Source organism: Leuresthes tenuis, unplaced genomic scaffold, assembly GCF_036924035.1.
Source record: "Leuresthes tenuis unplaced genomic scaffold, fLeuTen1.0.hap1 SCAF_5, whole genome shotgun sequence".
NCBI lineage: Eukaryota > Metazoa > Chordata > Actinopteri > Atheriniformes > Atherinopsidae > Leuresthes > Leuresthes tenuis.
The window spans coordinates 25,862,108-25,877,468 of NW_027325359.1; the positions used below are offsets into that span (position 1 = coordinate 25,862,108).

General features: G+C 44.7%; 5 non-coding genes across 5 annotated transcripts; all 5 read right to left on the reverse strand.

Annotated features, from left to right (window-relative positions):
- Positions 1-845: 845 nt before the first annotated feature.
- Positions 846-959, reverse strand: LOC140308337 (U5 spliceosomal RNA). The gene has a single exon (XR_011916294.1). It is a non-coding gene; the product is annotated as a U5 spliceosomal RNA (small nuclear RNA).
- A 411-nt stretch (positions 960-1,370) lies between these two features.
- On the reverse strand, positions 1,371-1,561 carry LOC140307992 (U2 spliceosomal RNA). Its single transcript, XR_011916007.1, has one exon. It is a non-coding gene; the product is annotated as a U2 spliceosomal RNA (small nuclear RNA).
- A 308-nt stretch (positions 1,562-1,869) lies between these two features.
- LOC140308239 (U5 spliceosomal RNA) lies at positions 1,870-1,983 on the reverse strand. The gene has a single exon (XR_011916204.1). It is a non-coding gene; the product is annotated as a U5 spliceosomal RNA (small nuclear RNA).
- A 411-nt stretch (positions 1,984-2,394) lies between these two features.
- Positions 2,395-2,585, reverse strand: LOC140307865 (U2 spliceosomal RNA). The gene has a single exon (XR_011915891.1). It is a non-coding gene; the product is annotated as a U2 spliceosomal RNA (small nuclear RNA).
- A 285-nt stretch (positions 2,586-2,870) lies between these two features.
- On the reverse strand, positions 2,871-2,984 carry LOC140308241 (U5 spliceosomal RNA). The gene has a single exon (XR_011916206.1). It is a non-coding gene; the product is annotated as a U5 spliceosomal RNA (small nuclear RNA).
- Positions 2,985-15,361: the final 12,377 nt, after the last annotated feature.

The following is a 15,361-nucleotide window of genomic DNA, read 5'->3' on the forward strand; positions in this document are numbered from 1 at the left end:
TCTCCTTTTCGGACTCTCGTGTTGGCCTCTGATGCAATGTTGCATTTAACTTTGAGTCCCTGGGGGTTGATTGCAGAGCTAAAGGGAATCAGAGGACAACTCAGATGCCGTCCTCCTCGGCTGTTGACCTTCGGGGAGGTGAGTACCTTCACTAGACTCACCTGTCTGCTCTTCCTCCTCATTTAGCTTAGCTCCACCCTCTGCCTGTGAATTCTCACAGACTTCAGCACTGAGTGGTGAGGCCTCTACAGGCCCCTCTCCTTTTTGCTCCTCACTTCCAATCCAAGCTTTTAGCGGGAAGTTTGAATTTATTGGGTCAACCTCTTCACTTTGTTCACCAACTGCCACCTCTGGTCCTTCTCTTTGTTGGCTTGACTGTGGCTTTACCGTCTTTAATTTGTTGGCAAAAGATTTAGGGCAATCTCAGAAGAGGTGATTTAATTCTCCACAGAGATTACATTTCCTGCCATTTGGACACTCTCCAAAAGTGTCCCCAATTTCTCTGCACTTCCCACATATCACCTTGGTACAAGCCTCAACCAGGTGCCCATGCTCACCACACTTGCGGCAGAGCTTGGGCTGCCCCTGGTACTGGATGTAACCTCGGTTTTCGAGGTGGCCAGAGTGTCACTTTGCATCTCCGCCCACCCGCTGCACTGAGCACTCTTCAGCCCTTTTAAATGGTATAACTTTGCACTCCCGCACGCTCCAGCGAGCACCATTCAAGCAACAACTTTGCACTCCAGCTTCAAACATCGGCACAGTCGCAACAAGTAAGGCAACTCTACTCAGAGAAGTCACTCTGCACAGTAACAAGATTTCTTTTGCACAGACAGAAAGGGCTTCACCCGCAAAGGTAAAGCCTGCCAAAAATAGCAACAACTCATTAGTGCTGCTCTCCACGGAAGTCTTTAGTAAAAGGCGAAAGACTTGTACATTATGAAGAGAAACCAGAGTACGATTATCTGTCACTGCGGGAGCAGGGCATCAGGCTAGTTGGCATAGCCACCTTCCCCATGGTGAGCTTTGCTTGGTTGAGACGCTTGCTCCCCCTCCTTGCTCCTCGGCTGACCAAGTAGGAAAAATCGGGCCCTATTCGATGGCTGCCTTGTCTTTTACTCTGTGCAAAAGACAAGGCAGCCACAAACACCACGGGAACACCGTATTGAGGCTTTGTTCTGACCGCTCATTCAGTGTCGCGTTTCTTTCAAGCAATTCTCCCGGTTAGCCCGCACTCGGCTCGCCCCCAGAGCTGTGTTAAAGTCTACTTCGCATTCACTCTCTTTTCTCAGCAGACTAAAAGAAAGTTTCATCTTGGGCTCCCTGAAACTTCCATCCTGCACCACTGTTTGCTTTTTCACAAGAGCAGAGAAGAGCGCACCGTTCCCAGCGGCACTGCAGTACCGGGTCGATGCTTGGAGTGAACGGAGCAAGCTCCTTTTTCAATTCCTATTGCTAAAAATCCATTTAATATGTAGTCCTCGTACAAAGGCCATATCAGATATTAAACTGATAAGAACAGGTACTACACTTGATCTTAGCCAAAAGGCCGAGAAGCGATAACTGTCCACTGGTTCACGTCCGAGGGCCCTTCCTGGCACAATGCACACTTGTAGCGGTGTTCTTTTTATGGCCATAGGTGGCCAGAGTGTCACTTTGCACCTCCGCCCACCCGCTGCACTGAGCACTCTTCAGCCCTTTTAAATGGTATAACTTTGCACTCCCGCACGCTCCAGCAAGCACCATCCAAGCAACAACGTTGCACTCCAGCTTCAAACATCGGCACAGTCGCAACAAGTAAGGCGACTCTACTCAGAGAAGTCACTCTGCACAGTAACAAGATTTCTTTTGCACAGACGGAAAGGGCTTCACCCGCAAAGGTAAAGCCTGCCAAAAATAGAAACAACTCATTAGTGCTGCTTTCCACGGAAGTCTTTAGTAAAAGGCGAAAGACTTGTACGTTATGAAGAGAAACCAGAGTACGATTATCCGTCACTGCGGGAGCAGGGCATCAGGCTAGTTGGCATAGCCACCTTCCCCATGGTGAGCTTTGCTTGGTTGAGACGCTTGCTCCCCCTCCATGATCCTCGGCTGACCAAGTAGGAAAAATCGGGCCCTATTCGATGGCTGCCTTGTCTTTTACTCTGTGCAAAAGACAAGGCAGCCACAAACACCACGGGAACACTGTATTGAGGCTTTGTTCTGACCGCTCATTCAGTGTCGCGTTTCTTTCAAGTAATTCTCCCGGTTAGCCCGCACTCGGCTTGCCCCCAGAGCTGTGTTAAAGTCTACTTCGCATTCACTCTCTTTTCTCAGCAGACTAAAAGAAAGTTTCATCTTGGGCTCCCTGAAACTTCCATCCTGCACCACTGTTTGCTTTTTCACAAGAGCAGAGAAGAGCGCACCGTTCCCAGCGGCACTGCAGTACCGGGTCGATGCTTGGAGTGAACGGAGCAAGCTCCTTTTTCAACTCCTATTGCTAAAAATCAATTTAATATGTAGTCCTCGTACAAAGGCCATATCAGATATTAAACTGATAAGAACAGGTACTACACTTGATCTTAGCCAAAAGGCCGAGAAGTGATATCTGTCCACTGGTTCACGTCCGAGGGCCCTTCCTGGCACAATGCGCACTTGTAGTGGTGTTCTTTTTATGGCCATAGGTGGCCAGAGTGTCACTTTGCACCTCCGCCCACCCGCTGCACTGAGCACTCTTCAGCCCTTTTAAATGGTATAACTTTGCACTACCGCACGCTCCAGCAAGCACCATCCAAGCAACATCGGCACAGTTGCAACAAGTAAGGCGACTCTACTCAGAGAAGTCACTCTGCACAGTAACAAGATTTCTTTTGCACAGACGGAAAGGGCTTCACCCGCAAAGGTAAAGCCTGCCAAAAATAGAAACAACTCATTAGTGCTGCTTTCCACGGAAGTCTTTAGTAAAAGGCGAAAGACTTGTACGTTATGAAGAGAAACCAGAGTACGATTATCCATCACTGCGGGAGCAGGGCATCAGGCTAGTTGGCATAGCCACCTTCCCCATGGTGAGCTTTGCTTGGTTGAGACGCTTGCTCCCCCCCTTGCTCCTCGGCTGACCAAGTAGGAACAATCGGGCCCTATTCGATGGCTGCCTTGTCTTTTACTCTGTGCAAAAGACAAGGCAGCAACAAAAACACCACGGGAAAACCGTATTGAGGCTTTGTTCTGACCGCTCATTCGGTGTCGCGTTTCTTTCAAGCAATTCTCCCGGTTAGCCCACACTCGGCTCGCTCCTAGAGCCGTGTTAAAGTCTACTTCGCATTCATTCTTGTTTCTCAGCAGACTCTTGGGATTTTATCTATAAAATGAATTCCTTCACTCAAACTATGTTAAAACTGCTTTGTCCTTCATATTTACCATGTCTAGAAAGATTTAAACAAAAAAAACAACGTTGTACTTTGCAGTAAAAGACAGAGCAAATCTAAAGTTTCATGAATCCGAGAATAAGCTTACTTTCATGAGTTCTTCACGATTTGGGATTTTGCTATAAAATGAATTCCTTCACTCAAACTAAATCGCTAATCTGTTACATGTAAGGCAGATGTCAAATTCACCGAAATAGGATCTAAGGGTATTCGGCCAATCGAGCTGTAGCAGCTTCGGTAAAAGAGTATAAGTTGAAGAGTTTGTGAATAAAGGTGTGCGCACACATAGTGAGCTGTAGGAAAATAGGCAGGGAGCAATGCCGGCTGGGGTATATGTTCTTGTATGTTGTCTGACTGTTTGATTTGAATGTGTTGTGTAAGTGTCCCGTTGAATGTTACATGTTTGGGCTTTGACACGCTTCACTGTGGTTGTTAACTGTGTGGTGTGTCCTGAAATGTTATATGTTTGGGCTGTGTGACATGCTTAATGCTTGTCAGTAGCTACCCACTTATTCATATATAGCAACTGACAACATAAGAAGTCCGGACATACTTTGATAGTAGTTGTAGAAGTATCCTTATTGATAATAGATAAACTAATTCATAGTGATAGAACAGTAGATGAACAGGTGCCTGCACATGTCTCACGAAAATAAAATGGGTGTATGATTGCTGACGGCAGAGCAATACTGCCAAACTTATGAGTTCTTGTGGCAAACTTGATTCAGTGTCTTGACGTGTATACGCTGTTTCGCTGACTTGATTGTCACAAGAAACAAAGTGTGTTTGATAAGATCCGACCATTTTATTACGGGAGGATCAGTATCAGTATTCGGCTGCAAGTAGGTGTGAATGTCCAACCATAATTTGTAAAAAGCGGGTAAGAAAAGGTTCTCATGCCCGACTATACATTAACAAAAGCGGGAGGAGAGGTCTTCGGATGAGAGTGGGTGAGAATTTCCAACCATAATCTATAAAATGCGGTGAAGAAAAAGGTGTGAATGCTACATAGAACACTCAAAAGTGGAGCGGAAGTGTTCGGCTGCAAGAAGGTGTGAATGTCCGACTATATTTGGTGAAAAGTAGGTGAAGCAAGGTCTGAATGCCCAACCTTACATCATCAAAAGCGAGATCAGGTGTTTGGCTGCAAGAAGGCCATAGTTTGCCAAAAGCGGGTAAGGTGCGAATGACCGACTAAATATCAACAAAAGTGGGGGCGGAGGTCTTCGGATGCAAGTGGGTGTGAATATCCCACCATACAAGTATGGTGGAGAGGAAGCTGTGAATGGCCGACCATAGTAAAAAGCGGGTGAGAAAAGGTGCGAATGTCCACCATTATACACCATCAAAACAGGGAGCGGAGGTGTTTGGCTGCGACAAGGTGTGAATGTCCACCCATAATTAATGAAAAGCGGGCAACAAGTAGGTTTGAATGCCCAACCATACATCATCAAAATAAGGAGCGGAGGTGTTCCGTTGTAAGAAGTTATGAATGTCCGACCATAGTTGGTAAAAAGCGGGTAAGAAAAGGTTAAAATACCCGACTGTACACAATCAATAGCGGGAGCGGAGTTGTTCGGCTACTAAAAGGTGTGAAAGTCCGACCAAGTTTTGTAAAAAGCGGGTAAGAAAAGGTTCGAATGCCCGACAATTTATGATCAAAAGAGGGAGCGGAGTTGTTCAGCTGCAAGAAGGTCTGAATGTCCATCAATAATTGCTAGAAAAAATTAAAGTAAAAATTTTGAAAATCAAACCGCACATGATCATAAGTGGGAGAGGAGGTGTTCAGCTGCAAGAAGGTGTGAATGTCCACCCATAATTACTGAAAAATGGGTAAAAAAAAGGTGCGAATACCCAACCATACATCATCAAAAGCAGCTGTGGATGTGTTCGGTTACAAGAGGGTTTGAACGTCCAACCAAAGTTTGTAAAAAGCAGTTAAGAAAAGTTTCGAATATCCAACCAAACATAATCAAAAGCGGGAGCAGAACTGTTCGACTGCAAGTAAGTGTGAATGTCAGATCATAATTTGCAAAACAGCAACTATACACCATCAAATGCGGGAGCGGAGTTGTTCGTCTGTTAGTAGGTGTGAATCTCCGACCATAATTGCTGAAAAATGTGTTAGAAAAGGTAAGAATGCCGGTCCATACATCATCAAAAGCGAGAGAGGTGGTGTTCTGCTGAAAGTAGGTGTGAATGTCCAGCCATAATTACTCACAAACAGGTAAGAAAATGTAGTATTGCCAGATCATACATGATCAAAACAGGGAGCGGAGGTAGTTCAGCTGCAAGAAGGTGTGAATGTCCGACTAAAGTTCAAATATATTCACAAAAGCGGGAGGAGAGGTCTTCGGATGAGAGTGGTTGAGAATTTCCAACCATAATCCATAAAATGCGGTGAAAAAAAGGTGTGATAGAACACTAAAAGGTGGAGCAGACGTGTTCCGCTGTAAGAAGGTGTGAATGTCCGACCATAGTTTGTAAAAAGCGGGTAAGAAAAGGTTAAAATACCCGACTGTACACCACCAATAGCGGGAGCAGGGTTGTTCGGGTACAAGAAGGTGTGAAAGTCCACCCATGGTTTGTAAAAAGCGGGTAAGAAAAGGTTCGAATGCCCGAATATATACTATCAAAAGCGGAAGCGGAGGTGTTCGGCTGCAAGAAGGTGTGAACGTCCGACCAAAGTTTGTAAAAAGCAGTTAAGAAAAGGTTCGAATATCCAACCAAACAAAATCAAAAGCGGGAGCAGAGCTGTTCGACTGCAAGTAGGTGTGAATGTCCAGCCATAATTACTCACAACCGGGTAAGAAAAGGTAGTATTGCCAGACCATACATAATCAAAACAGGGAGCAGAGGTGGTTCAGCTGCAACGTGTGAATGTCTGACTATAGTTTGCAAAAAGCGGGTAAGACAAGGTGCGAATAACCGACAATGTATGATCAAAAGAGGGAGCGGAGGTGTTCGGCTGCAAGGTCTGAATGTCCAACCATAATTTCTAAAAACCAGGTAAGAAAAGGCTCGAAAGCCCGACTATACACCATCAAAAGCGGAAGCGGAGGTGTTCGGCTTCAAGAAGACGTGTACCTCTGAACAAATTTTGTAAAAAGCAGTTAAGAAAAGGTTCGAATATCCAACCAAACATAATCAAAAGCGGGAGCAGAGCTGTTCGACTGCAAGTAGGTGTGAATGTCAGATCATAATTTGCAAAAAGCTGATGAGAAAGGGTGAGAATGCCCGACTATACACCATCAAATGCGGTAGCGGAGTTGTTCGGCTTTGAGTAGGTGTGAATGTCCAGCCAAAATTACTCACAAACGGGTAAGAAAAGGTAGTATTGCCAGACCATACATGATCAAAACAGGGAGCGGAGGTGGTTCAGCTGCAAGAAGGTCTGAATGTCCGACTAAAGTTTGTAAAAAGCGCGTAAGACAAGGTGCGAATGCCAGACAATGTATGATCAAAAGAGGGAGCGGAGGTGTTAGGTTGCAAGAAGGTCTGAATGTCCAACCATAATTTGTAAAAACCGGGAAGAAAAGGCTCGAAAGCCCTACTATACACCATCAAAAGCGCGAGCAGAGGGGTTCAGCTGCAAGAAGGTCTGAATGTCCATCAATAATTTCTTTAAAACATGAAAGAAAATTTTCGAATATCAAACCGCACATGATCATAAGCGGGAGAGGATGTTTTCAGCTGCAAGACGGTGTGAATGTCCACCCATAATTCCTGAAAAATGGGTAAAAAAAGGTGCGAATGCCCAACCATACATTATCAAAAGCAGCTGTGAATATCAGATCATAATTTGCAAAAAGCTGATGAGAAAGAGTGAGAATGCCCGACTATACACCATCAAATGCGGGAACGGAGGTGTTCGGCTCTGAGTAGGTGGGAATGTCCGACCATAATTGCTGAAAAATGTGTTAGAAAAGGTAAGAATGCCGGTCCATACATCATCAAAAGCGAGAGAGGTGGTGTTCTGCTGAAAGTAGGTGTGAATGTCCAGCCATAATTACTCACAAACGGGTAAGAAAAGGTAGTATTGCCAGACCATACATAATCAAAACAGGGAGCGGAGGTGATTCAGCTGCAAGAAGGTCTGAATGTCCGAGCATAGTTTGTAAAAAGCGGGTAAGAAAAGGTTTGAATGCCCGAAAATACACCATCAAAAGAGGGAGCGGACGTGTTCCGCTGTAAGAAGGTGTGAATGTCCGACCAGAGCTGGTAAAAAGCGGGTAAGAAAAGGTTAAAAAACCCAACTGTACACAATCGATAGCGGGAGCAGATGTGTTCGGCTACAAGAAGTTGTGACAGTCCGACCATGGTTTTATAAAAAGCGGATAAGAAAGGGTGCGAATGCCCGACAATGTATGATCAAAAGAGGCAGCGGAGGCTTTCGGCTACAAGAAGGTTTGAATGTCCGACCATAGTTTGTAAAAAGCGGGTAAGAAAAGGTTCGCATGCCCGACTATACACCATCAAAAGCGGAAGCGGAGGTGTTCCGCTGTAAGACGGTGTGAATGTCCGACCATAGTTGGTAAAAAGCGGGTAAGAAAAGGTTAAACTACCCGACTGTACACAATAAATAGCGGGAGTGGAGTTGTTCGGCTGCAAGAAGGTGTGAACGTCCGACCAAAGTTTGTAAAAAGCAGTTAAGAAAAGGTTCGAATATCCAACCAAACAAAATCAAAAGCGGGAGCAGAGCTGTTCGACTGCAAGTAGGTGTGAATGTCCAGCCATAATTACTCACAACCGGGTAAGAAAAGGTAGTATTGCCAGACCATACATAATCAAAACAGGGAGCAGAGGTGGTTCAGCTGCAACGTGTGAATGTCTGACTATAGTTTGTAAAAAGCGGGTAAGACAAGGTGCGAATAACCGACAATGTATGATCAAAAGAGGGAGCGGAGGTGTTCGGCTGCGAGGTCTGAATGTCCAACCATAATTTCTAAAAACCAGGTAAGAAAAGGCTCGAAAGCCCGACTATACACCATCAAAAGCGGAAGCGGAGGTGTTCGGCTTCAAGAAGACGTGTACCTCCGAACAAAGTTTGTAAAAAGCAGTGAAGAAAAGGTTCGAATATCCAACCAAACATAATCAAAAGCGGGAGCAGAGCTGTTCGACTGCAAGTAGGTGTGAATGTCAGATCATAATTTGCAAAAAGCTGATGAGAAAGGGTGAGAATGCCCGACTATACACCATCAAATGCGGTAGCGGAGTTGTTCGGCTTTGAGTAGGTGTGAATGTCCAGCCAAAATTACTCACAAACGGGTAAGAAAAGGTAGTATTGCCAGACCATACATGATCAAAACAGGGAGCGGAGGTGGTTCAGCTGCAAGAAGGTCTGAATGTCCGACTAAAGTTTGTAAAAAGCGCGAAAGACAAGGTGCGAATGCCAGACAATGTATGATCAAAAGAGGGAGCGGAGGTGTTAGGTTGCAAGAAGGTCTGAATGTCCAACCATAATTTGTAAAAACCGGGAAGAAAAGGCTCGAAAACCCTACTATACACCATCAAAAGCGCGAGCAGAGGGGTTCAGCTGCAAGAAGGTCTGAATGTCCATCAATAATTTCTTTAAAACATGAAAGAAAATTTTCGAATATCAAACCGCACATGATCATAAGCGGGAGAGGATGTTTTCAGCTGAAAGACGGTGTGAATGTCCACCCATAATTCCTGAAAAATGGGTAAAAAAAGGTGCGAATGCCCAACCATACATTATCAAAAGCAGCTGTGAATATCAGATCATAATTTGCAAAAAGCTGATGAGAAAGAGTGAGAATGCCCGACTATACACCATCAAATGCGGGAGCGGAGGTGTTCGGCTCTGAGTAGGTGGGAATGTCCGACCATAATTGCTGAAAAATGTGTTAGAAAAGGTAAGAATGCCGGTCCATACATCATCAAAAGCGAGAGAGGTGGTGTTCTGCTGAAAGTAGGTGTGAATGTCCAGCCATAATTACTCACAAACGGGTAAGAAAAGGTAGTATTGCCAGACCATACATGATCAAAACAGGGAGCGGAGGTGGTTCAGCTGCAAGAAGGTGTGAATGTCCGACTAAAGTTCAAATATATTAACAAAAGCGGGAGGAGAGGTCTTCGGATGACAATGGTTGAGAATTTCCAACCATAATCTATAAAATGCGGTGAAAAAAAGGTGTTATAGAACACTAAAAGGTGGAACGGAAGTGTTCGGCTGCAAGAAGGTGTGAATGTCCGACTATATTTGGTGAAAAGCAGGGGAAGCAAGGTCTGAATGCCCAACCTTACATCATCAAAAGCGAGATCAGAGGTGTTTGGCTGCAAGAAGGCCATAGTTTGCCAAAAGCGGGTAAGGTGCGAATGACCGACTAAATATCAACAAAAGTGGGGGCGGAGGTCTTCGGATGCAAGTGGGTGTGAATCTTCCACCATACAAGTATGGTGGAGAGGAAGCTGTGAATTGCTGACCATAGTTTGCAAAAAGCGGTTGAGAAAAGGTGCGAATGTCCAACCATACATGATCAAAACAGGGAGCGGAGGTGTTTGGCTGCGACAAGGTGTGAATGTCCACCCATAATTAATGAAAAGCGGGCAAGAAGTAGGTTCGAATGCCCAACCATACATCATCAAAAGCAGGAGTGGATGTGTTCGGCTACAAGAAGGTTTGAATGTCCGAGCATAGTTTGTAAAAAGCGGGTAAGAAAAGGTTCGAATGCCCAAACATACACCATCAAAAGAGGGAGCGGACGTGTTCCGCTTTAAGAAGGTGTGAATGTCCGACCAGAGTTGGTAAGAAGCGGGTAAGAAAAGGTTAAAAAACCTGACTGTACACAATCAATAGTGGGAGCGGATGTGTTCAGCTACAAGAAGGTGTGACAGTCCGACCATGGTTTGTAAAAAGCGGGTAAGAAAAGTTGCAAATGCCCGACAATGTATGATCAAAAGAGGGAGCGGAGCTTTTCGGCTACAAGAAGGATTGAATGTCCGACCATAGTTTGTAAAAAGCGGGTAAGAAAAGGTTCGAATGCCCGACTATACACCATCAAAAGCGGAAGCGGAGGTGTTCCGCTGTAAGACGGTGTGAATGTCCAACCATAGTTGGTAAAAAGCGGGTAAGAAAAGGTTAAACTACCCGACTGTACACAATCAAAAGCGGAAGCGGAGGTGTTCGGTTGCAAGAAGGTTTGAACGTCCGACCAAAGTTTGTAAAAAGCAGTTAAGAAAAGCGTCGAATATCCAACCAAACAAAATCAAAAGCGGGAGCAGAGCTGTTCGACTGCAAGTAGGTGTGAATGTCCAGCCATAATTACTCACAAACGGGTAAGAAAAGCTAGTATTGCCAGACCATACATGATCAAAACAGGGAGCGGAGGTGGTTCAGCTGCAACGTGTGAATGTCTGACTATAGTTTGTAAAAAGCGGGTAAGACAAGGTGCGAATGCCCAACAATGTATGATCAAAAGAGGGAGCGGAGGTGTTCGGCTACAAGAAGGTGTGAAAGTCCGACCATGGTTTGTAAAAAGCAGGTAAGAAAAGGTTCGAATGCCCGAACATACACCATCAAAAGAGGGAGCGGACGTGTTCCGCTGTAAGAAGGTGTGAATGTCCGACCATAGTTGGTAAAAAGCGGGTAAGAAAAGGTTAAAATACCCGACTGTACACAATCAATAGCGGGAGCAGAGTTGTTCGGCTACAAGAAGGTGTGAAAGTCCACCCATGGTATGTAAAAAGCGGGTAACAAAAGGTTCGAATGCCCAAATATGTACCATCAAAAGCGGAAGCAGAGGTGTTCGACTGCAAGTAGGTGTGAATATCAGATCATATGCAAAAAGTTGATGAGAAAGGGTGAGAATGCCTGACTAAACACCATCAAATGCGGGAGCGGAAGTGTTTGGCTGTGAGTAGGTGTGAATGTCCGACCATAATTGCTGAAAAATGTGTTAGAAAAGGTAAGAATGCTGGACCATACATCATCAAAAGCGGGAGAGGTGGTGTTCGGCTGCAAGAAGGTGTGAAAGTCCGACCATGGTTTGTAAAAAGCGGGTAAGAAAAGGTTTGAATGCCCGAATATACACCATCAAAAGTGGAAGCGGAATTGTTCGGCTGCAAGAAGGTGTGAACGTCCGACCAGTTTGTAAAAAGCAGTGAAAAGCGAGAAAAAGCTTTTCGTTAGTTTTGCATGATTTGGGATTTTGCTTATAAAATGCATTCCTTCACTCAAACTATGTTAAAACTGATTTGTCCTTCATATTTACCTTGTCTAGAAAGATTTAAACAAAAAAAAACCCCAACGTACTTTGCAGTAAAAGAAAGAGCAAATCTAAGATCTAAAAGTTTCAGGAATCCGAGTATAAGCTTGCTTTCATGAGTTCTTCACGATTTCGGATTTTGCTACAAAAAATTGCTTTGCTCAAACCAAGTTAAACCTGCTTTGTCCTTCCATATTTATCAATGTCGAGATAGATTTAAACAAAACAAAGAAAACACGTTGTACTTTGCAATATAACAAATAGCAACACTGAAGGATCAGGAATCCGAGAATAAGCTTTTCATGTGTTGTGCATGTTTTGAGATTTTGTTTTAAAATGAATTCCTTCACTCAAACTATGTTAAAACTGCTTTGACATTGATAAATATGAAGACAAAGCAATTTTAACTTGGTTTGAGCAAAGCAATTCATTTTATAGGAAAATCCGAAATCATGCAGAACGTATGAAAATAAGCTTATTCTCGGATTCCTGTTCCTTCAGTGTTGCTCTTTCTTCTACTGCAATATACAATGTTGTTCTTTGTTGAAGTCGATCTAGACATTGATAAATATGAAGTTAAAAGCAGTTTTAACATAGTTTGAGTGAAGGAATTCATTTTATAGCAAAATCCCAAATCATGCAGAACGTATGAAAAGAAGCTTATTCTCGGATTCCTGTTCCTTCAGTGTCTCTCTTTCTTCTACTGCAATATACAATGTTGTTCTTTGTTGAAGTCGATCTAGACATTGATAAATATGAAGGACAAAGAAGTTTTCACTTGGTTTGAGTGAAGGAATTCATTTTATACATAAAATCCCAAATCATGCAGAACGTATGAAAGTAAGCTTATTCTCGGATTCCTGTTCCTTCAGTGTTGCTCTTTCTTCTACTGCAATATACAATGTTGTTCTTTGTTGAAGTCGATCTAGACATTGATAAATATGAAGGTAAAAGCAGTTTTAACATAGTTTGAGTGAAGGAATTCATTTTATAGCAAAATCCCAAATCATGCAGAACGTATGAAAATAAGCTTATTCTCGGATTCCTGATCCTTCAGTGTCTCTCTTTCTTCTACTGCAAAATCTAATGTTGTTCTTTGTTGAAGTCGATCTAGACATTGATAAATATGAAGGTAAAAGCCGTTTTACCATAGTTTGATTGAAGGAATGCATTTTATAAGCAAAATCCCAAATCATGCAGAACTCATGAAAAGCTTTTTCTCGGATTTCTGAACCTTTCTTTCTTTTACTGCAAAATACTACGTTGTTTTTTGTTCAAATCTATCTAGACATTTATAAATACCAGCCGAACATCTCTGCTGCCGCTTTTGATAATTTATGGTTTGGTATTCTTACCTTTTCTTACCCGTTTGTGAGTAATTATGGCTGGATATTCACACCTTCTTGCAGCCGAACACCACCTCTCCCGCTTTTGATGATGTATGGGCTGGCATTCTTACCTTTTCTAACACATTTTTCAGCAACTAGGGTGGGACATTCACACCTACTCACAGACAAACACCTCCGCTCTCGCATTTGATGGTGTATAGTAGGGCATTCTCACCCTTTCTCATCAGCTTTTTGCAAATTATGATCTGACATTCACACCTACTGCTTTTTACAAACTATGGTCAGACATTCACACCGTCTTACAGTGCAACACCTCCAATCCCGCTTTTGATGGTGTATAGTCGGGCATTCAAACCTTTCTTACCCGCTTTTTACAAACTTTGGTCGGACATTCAGACCTTCTTGTAGCCGAAAACCTCCGCTCCCTCTTTTGATCATACATTCGCACCTTTTCTTACCCGCTTTTTACAAACCATGGTGAGACTTTCACACCTTCTTGTAGCCGAACACATCCGCTCCCGCTATTGATTGTGTACAGTCGGATATTTGAACCTTTTCTTACCTTCTTTTTACCAACTATGGTTGGGCATTCACACCTACTTACAGCGGAACACGTCCGGTCTGTCTTTTGATGGTGTATGTTCGGGCATTCGAAGCTTTTCTTACCCGCTTTTTACAAACTATGCTCGGACATTCAAACCTTCTTGTAGCCGAACACATCCACTCCTGCTTTTGATGATGTATGGTTGGGCATTGGAACCTACTTGTTGCCCGCTATTCATTAATTATGGGTGGACATTAAAACCTTGTCGCAGCCAAACACGTCCGCTCCCTGTTTTGATCATGTATGGTTGGACATTCGCACCTTTTCTCACCCGCTTTTTGCAAACAATGGTCAGCAATTCATAGCTTCCTCTCCACCATACTTGTATGGTGGAATATTCACACCCACTTGCATCCGAAGACCTCCGCCCCCACTTTTGTTGATATTTAGTCGGTCATTCGCACCTTACCCGCTTTTGGCAAACTATGGCCTTCTTGCAGCCAAACACCTCTGATCTCGCTTTTGATGATGTAAGGTTGGACATTCAGACCTTGCTTCACATGCTTTTCACCAAATATAGTCGGACATTCACACCTTCTTGCAGCCGAACACTTCCGCTCCACCTTTTAGTGTTCTATAACACCTTTTTTTCACCGCATTTTATAGATTATGGTTGGAAATTCTCAAACACTCTCATCCGAAGACTTCTCCTCTCGCTTTTGTTAATATATTTGAACTTTAGTCGGACATTCACACCTTCTTGCAGCTGAACCACCTCCGCTCCCTGTTTTGATCATGTATGGTCTGGCAATACTACCTTTTCTTACCCGTTTGTGAGTAATTATGGCTGGACATTCACACCTACTTTCAGCAGAACACCACTTCTCTCGCTTTTGATGATGTATGGACCGGCATTCTTACCTTTTCTAACACATTTTTCAGCAATTATGGTCGGAGATTCACACCTACTCACAGACGAACAACTCCGCTCCCGCATTTGATGGTGTATAGTCGGGCATTCTCACCCTTTCTCATCAGCTTTTTGCAAATTATGATCTGACATCCCTCCCTCCTGAGCTGTCACCTTATCGTGGTGGGGGAGTTTGCGTGCCCCAATGAGTCCGGGAGCTATGTTGCTCGGGGCTTTAAGCCCCTGGTAGGGTCACCCAAGGCAAGCAGATCCTAGATGAGGGACCAGACAAAGAACAGCTCAAAAGACCCCTTATGATGAACAAAAAATTTGGACCTCGTGATCCCTTGCCCGGATATGGGACACCGGGGCCTCCCCCCGGAGCCAGGCCCGGGGGTGGGGCCCGGCAGCGGGCGCCTGGTGGCCGGGTCTGTGCCCATGGGGCTCGGTCGGGCATAGCCCGAAATGATGACGTGGGTCCCCCTTCCGACGGGCTCACCACCCGTGGGAGGGGCCAAGGGGGTCGGGTGCGATGTGAGCTGGGTAGCGGCCGAAGGCAGAGGCCTTGGCGGTCTGATCCTCGGCTACTGAAGCTAGCTCTTGGGACGTGGAATGTCACCTCTCTGTTGGGGAAGGAGCCGGAGCTGGTGCGCGAGGCTGAGCGGTTCCGGCTAGATATAGTCGGACTCACCTCGACGCACGGCTTGGGCTCTGGAACCAGTCCTCTTGAGAGGGGTTGGACTCTCTTCCACTCTGGAGTTGCCCGTGGTGAGAGGCGCAGAGCAGGTGTGGGCATACTTATTGCCCCCCGGCTGTGTGCCAGTACATTGGGGTTTACCCCAGTGAACGAGAGGGTAGCCTCCCTCCGCCTTCGGGTGGGGGGACGAGTCCTGACTGTTGTTTGTGCCTATGCGCCAAACAGCAGT